Here is a 6416-nt window from a genome sequence, read left to right as displayed (position 1 = left end):
AAACGTTACCCAGCCATTGACCTTCGTCTGTGCGAATGCGCACAGGTTGCCGGAACTCTTACGGGAATCGTCACCTTAGTGTGAGCCAGTAATGAGTGGATGGACAAATACCTATTAAGTACATTACGTATGCGGATTGTGGACGGTTGGGGATGTGAGTCTCACGGGAAGCGTGCGAGGGATAAATTCCTGCAGTCGTGCTGTTCATGTGTGCCCTCGATGGCTCAGATGGATTGAGCGTCTGCCTTGTAAGCAGGAGATTCTGGGTTCGAGTCCCAGTAGGGGCACACTTTTCAGCTGTCCCCATCGAAGTATATCAACAACACCTGTCGGCAGCTGAGGGTTTCAATTAATTATCAGTTGTGAAGGTGATTCGATGAACCCTTTGCCAGGCACTTAAATGTGTTTTGCAGGGTATCCATATAGATGTAGATGATAACTCGTCCCGTGTCGCACGTGCTCAAAATGATTCATACTGCAGAATGCATGCAAACATACTCACCGAAAATACGGACGAATATCAAGTGCAGGCTGCCGAGTGCTGCATATCCAGCTTTGACAGATCGGCTTTTCCTGCCAAGAAGAACAGGAAGTTGCTGTCTAGGAACAATCAGAGGTAGAGGAAGGGTTGATAAATACTCCTTGACTTGCAGACTAAACGTAAATAACGAAAATACATTTTTGGTAAAAATTGGTCAAAACATAATCGGTTGCCCTCCGTATTGGATTAGCTGTTTTGAATATTGAAAATCTGACTTCAGATTCGTTTTCAGCGACATTAAAAATATATATGTAACACTCAGTTCATGCAAATCGAAGTAATAATATAACTAAATGTTTTCCCTAAACTTTGAACACTTTTTTTCGGGTAACTATTTTCTCAGAACGGCATGCAGCATAAATTAAAAGTGGTTCGTTCTCTTAACATCTGCCTCTGACCCCTAAAAGTAAACACTTTTCTTAGGAACTTATAGCTATAATATGACATTTGTTAATATTAACTAATTTTTGTGTAGGCATAAGGAGTGAAACAAACCCTCAAAAATCGAACTCAAAGTTCGAATTAGCACTGTATCGTTAAATTTAAGGTTGTTTCATTGCGGTTAGGTATACGCTCCCATAAATTTTATGTTTTATCGACTGATGTTATCCATTTTCAATTTCAGAGGAATAATGTAGTATCAACTGATGTTACCCATTTTTGAATTCAGGTAACATATGAGGTGCCACACTGCACGCGCTCTGCGTACTCCAGTCTCGCAGGCCCTTGATCAAATCATAATTACGGGCGCCATTTTTTATTGAAAATCTAAAATTAAGCTCATAGTATTATCACTCGTAATTCCCAAACAGATCTTTCGAATGTATTTTCATTGTCTCAAAAAGAATTTCAAATGTACCCTTTTTTGCTCATTTGTATGAGAACCTGGCCGTAACGCCGGAATATAGTCACGAGATTTTTTTTTCAGAGACGCTGTACGTTCGCGAGAAGACTTTCGTTCTGCGCGTGTCGAAGGACATTCCTCAGATATTACTGTGTGTGTGCTACTCAGTCGTGCCATTTAAGTGTACATCTTTGCATAGTTTTCCTTTCACGATGTAAACAGTGTTCCGCTCAGTTGCTAACTGGCCAGTGAGTGGTTCCGAAGGTATCGGATGTGCGGTGCGTTCGGTCTGCTAGGACAACAGCAGACTAGCGTGGTGCGATGGCAGAAGCAGACACTGAGGGAGCTAGCTGCTGGGACGCCAGCGAACAATTTATGCCAAGTAAGACGAAGAGGACTATTCTAAAATTACGAGCCGTCTCAAAAGTGTTTACCATTGGTAAATCTTGCTGTTGAGTCTGACAAAACTGGCAGTTTTGCCTAGAGATACATTAGAGAGAGCTACAGGAAATCCCCCCCACCCCCCTCAATGAATTTTTGGTTGTGATGACAGGCCGATTGGTAGTGTAGCCCGAGATCTAAGTTAGGTTGGAAGGTGGTAATTTGATTGAGAGTTGTTTACGCCAACGATTATGAATGCCGACTAAACGTTGTGCGAGCAGATTGCCCTGTAGCGTAGCCTAGCGTTTCCGTCCGCGCCACATTTAACACACTTTCTCTAACTGTGTACAAAAGTCTCACAACAGCCACGATAACTACGTTTCTGGTGGGGGGAGGGTAGAGTCCACTATGTAACTTTCACTGCAAATTTTAGTAACCGCATAAACTAACCGAAATAGAAGCGTAATTTTAACTATATTTCCTTTTGTGGGAAAATAATGGTTCTCCTCTTTCGGCAGCAACTGTAATATGTAGGCGACTTATTAGTTTTTTTTAACTCTGAATCATGATCTCAATAGACGCAGTGCTTTTTTTACGTTACTTGATTTGTGGTCTATAGTAAACCATGCAACGAATTGGTAAATTCTTTGAAGTTTGACGTGTGTTACATAGACGACGTCTGCAATGTTCGTAAGGCCAAGTTTGCATATATTCGGTGTCTGTTTTTTTCGCCATGTACTGTATAATTAAAGGGAGGAGGATTATGTTCAAGGAGCAGTGCATTAGCAGTCTATGGAGAAATTGAGAATTTGGATCTAAAGAACGGCATGCTCGGGCAGTTCGTGCTATTCTGTTGACCACTGTGTAATTCGGACACAGTGATCATTGCCTCTCCCTCGTAACCAGGGGACTCGGGTGCTAATCCTGGTCTGGCACAAATTTTCAACAGTGCCCATTGACTAAATTCTGTGCCCATTGTCAGCTAATGTCATTGTTTCGGTGTTAAATTGTATTTTGTTCACGATACGTAGTTTGGCTTTTTCATGGATAACAGCTTTGAAAAGCGTACAGGTTATATTGATATTTGCTCGTCGTTAGTCCAAGGCAACTATAGCGATTTATAAACACAGTTGTAGTTCGTATTAAGCCTACATACGTAATTGTGTCCTGTGTTTCTTTACCAAGAACTACTTCGTAAGTAATTCCCCTGTAGTGGTATTTTGTTTTAGTATTTTGTTTAAATATTTATAGACTGCAGGCTTGGATGAAATATGAAACACATGTCCGAAGTTCCTGTTGATACTGCAGATACTGTTTCATCCGTACTAGGGGCCAAAACATTTCATCTAATACAGAAGGACACAATTTGTCTCGAGATTTAGCAATTTTTCGTAATAGAGGCCTTGCTTCGATATATTTTTCTCTAATTCTTGTTTGGATTTAATCTTAAAACACACTAACTCTTCCACCACTTATTCGATATGTGGTTTTATCCATTTCGTAGCCTAGAGTTCCTAAACAGTCGATAATATTAATGATTTCCTTTCTCAATTATATTTTCTGTAAATCTCCTGTTTATGGTTATTGCTAACATGTTTCACGTTCTCACTTTTATTATTTTTATTTTTCTAGTTTTGTGCCTTGTAGCCAAATTTTCTTTGAATCTGGTTTCTAATTCTGAAATAGTAACAGTTGAAGGTCAAGAGAAGATTGCGGTCTATTTGAGGAGAGTGGCTTGGAGATTTTTTATAATAGACGTATACAGGTCATGGGGATCCTTACCTATATACATTTACTTCGAGTGTGATGTAGCCCATTCTCTTGTCATGATCTCGGCTGTATCGTAGCACATTGTCTCGGTTAGGTTGGAGATTTCTGTTGAGAGTTGCCGAAGTCAACGAAAGTGATTACAAAGTAAAGACTGTGCTAACAGAACGATCTGTAGCGTAGTCCAACACGTTCTTTCTGTCCTTTTAAAGCCTCTTTTAATTAAAAATAACTAAAGCTGCAAGATACAATCACAAAAACTGTATTACGTAATAGAGTAATCCCAGACTATTGTTGTGTAAGTTGTGTGCGTACACTATTTTTTTTGTCAGTGAATATACATTTTTTTACTCATTTGCTGGGTTTCAATTTTCCCCGTTTTGTGGCAAAAAACCTTTTCCTGTGAAGGGCCCATTAGCTTGTCGGTTATATTTGTGACTTTCTCGACGGTCAGTAATTTCGTGATAGTCCATCCACCGGCGTCATTGTTAACATCGGATATAGATTTTAGTATTAGGAAGGCTAATATGAAGCTAATGCATAAGTAGGTCTAATAATTAATAAAAATAGGAATGCGGGTAAGCTACTACAAACAGCATAGTGAACGCATTGTTGTGGCCAAGATAGCCACAAATCCCACGCCTACCAAAGTCGTAAAAGTAGTCCGCAGATGATGAAGAAATTGATGAAATGTGTGATGAGATAAAAGAAATCATTCGGATAGTGATGGGAGATGAAAATTTAATATTAATGGGTGACTGGAATTCGACAGTAGGAAATGGAAGAAAAGGAAACGTAGTAGGTGAATATGGAATGGGGGTAAAAAATGAAAGAGGAAGCCGCCTGGTAGGTTTTTGCCCAGAGCATAACTTAATCATAGCTAACACTTGGTTCAAAAATCATGAAAGAAGATTGTATACGTGGAAGAGACCTGGAGATAGTGCAATATTTCATATATATTATATAATGGTAAGACAGAGATTTAGGAACCAGATTTTAAATTGTAAGACATTTCCAGGGGGCAAATGTGGACTCTGATCACAATATATTGATTATGAACTGTAGATTAAACTGAAGAAACTGGAAAAAGGTGAATTTAAGGAGATGGGACCTGAAAGAACTGACAGAATCAGAAGTTGTAGAGTGTTTCAGGAAGATCATTAGGGAACGATCTACGGGAATGGGGGAAAGTAATACAGTGTGATGAGGGATCTGAGTGGTGTACTGTCAAGGGGGAGGGGGTTCCTCAGGGATCAGTGTTGGGGCCGCTACAGTTCCTTATTTATATAAATGATATGCCCTCAAGTATTACGGGTAACTCTAAAATATTTCTGTTTGCTGATGACACTAGCTTGGTAGTAAAGGATGTTGGGTGCAACATTGACTCCGTTTCAAGTAGTGCAGTACATGACCTCAGTCCATGGCTTGTAGAAAATAAACTAACGTTAAATCACAGTAAGCTTCAGTTTTTACATTTTCTAACACACAATTCAACAAAACCTGACGTTTTAATTTCACAGCATGGGCATATGATTGGTGAAACTGAACGGTTCACATTCCTAGGTGTTCAAATAAATAGTAAGATGTCGTGGAAAGCCCACGTTCAGGATCTTGTTCAAAGACTTAATACTGCCATTTTCACTATTGGAACGGTGCCGAAAGTGAGTGATACTTCGACAAGTAAATTAGTCTACTTTGCTTATTTCCATTCACTTAGGTCGTATGGTATTATGTTTTTGGGTAACTCTTCCCATTCTAGAAGGATATTTTTGGCTCAGAAACTGGAGGTTCGGGCAAAAAGTGGTGTGAGTTCACGAACCACTTGTCGACTTCTGTTCAGGGAGTCTGGGTATTTTGACATTGGCCTCTCAATATGTATATTCCTTATTGTCGTTTCTTGTTACCAATATTAGTTTATTTCCAACAATAAGCAGCTTTCACTCGGTTAATACTCGGCAGAAATCAAACCTCCATTTGGATCGGACTTCCTTAACTCATGTGCAAAAATGTGTGCAGTATACTGCTGCATTAATTTTCAATAAGCTACCACTCGAATTCAAAACTCTTAGCAGTAATCCACGCGCTTTCAAATCGAAACTGGAGTGTTTCCTCATGGGTCACTCCTTTTATTCTGTCGAGGAGTTAATTGAAAAATTAAGCTGATTCTCACTGTACTGCTGATAGCGTTTGCTTAAACTTATGGACTGATTTTCTCTCAGGTTCATGAACATGTATTTCTATCTGTTATTACTTTTTTGTTGTAAGTTCATGTGTCGCCCTAACCGCCGGCTGCTTCACGTCTGCTGTGCAGCGAGCTACCTTAATTTAAGTATTAACTCTATATTTCTTACTTGTCACTTCTTCTTCCGTGTGTTTTTGCTTTTAGGAAGCTTTAATTGTCGAGTGCTAGTAATAGTGTTACATAGATTTCGTGTTTGTTTTGAATACAGTCAGAGAGAGTCCTTGTAGTCAGCCATAGTGCCAGTAGTGCTAGTGTTTGTTTTGAATACAGTCCAGAGACAGGTAGTGCTATTTTCATTGTTTTCCACAAGAAGTGGTTAGCAATCACAGTTTAGTCAGTAATCAATCGCCTTTAGTGAATTAGCAGTCTACTTAAAAGTTGATTAAGTCTCTTCGGTAAATTGATTCCTTAGGATGGATAGGATGTGTGACTGCTGTGTACGGACGCTGGCCACTCTTCGCGAACAGCTGAGCGTGTTGATGGCCGCGGTCAGCCGTCTTCAGGCTGCTGCCTCGGAGTGTAGCGGCAGTGGGGAGTCTGGTGCGTCGCATGGTGCACCCCAGGTATTAGATGCTTCACCCACTGTCCCTGCTGTCGAGAGATCTTCGCGGGTACCGGGCGCGGTTGGGCCACCCTCTCCC

At 40.2% G+C, this 6416-nt stretch overlaps 1 non-coding gene across 1 annotated transcript; it reads left to right on the top strand.

Annotated features, from left to right (window-relative positions):
- The first annotated feature begins 212 nt into the window (after positions 1 to 212).
- On the top strand, positions 213 to 287 carry Trnat-ugu (transfer RNA threonine (anticodon UGU)). Its single transcript has one exon. It is a non-coding gene; the product is annotated as a tRNA-Thr (tRNA).
- Positions 288 to 6416: the final 6129 nt, after the last annotated feature.

The sequence above is a fragment of the Schistocerca gregaria genome, unplaced genomic scaffold (genome assembly GCF_023897955.1).
Source record: "Schistocerca gregaria isolate iqSchGreg1 unplaced genomic scaffold, iqSchGreg1.2 ptg000205l, whole genome shotgun sequence".
In the NCBI taxonomy this organism is placed as follows: Eukaryota; Metazoa; Arthropoda; class Insecta; order Orthoptera; family Acrididae; genus Schistocerca; species Schistocerca gregaria.
This window is presented reverse-complemented; position numbering and strand designations above follow the sequence as displayed.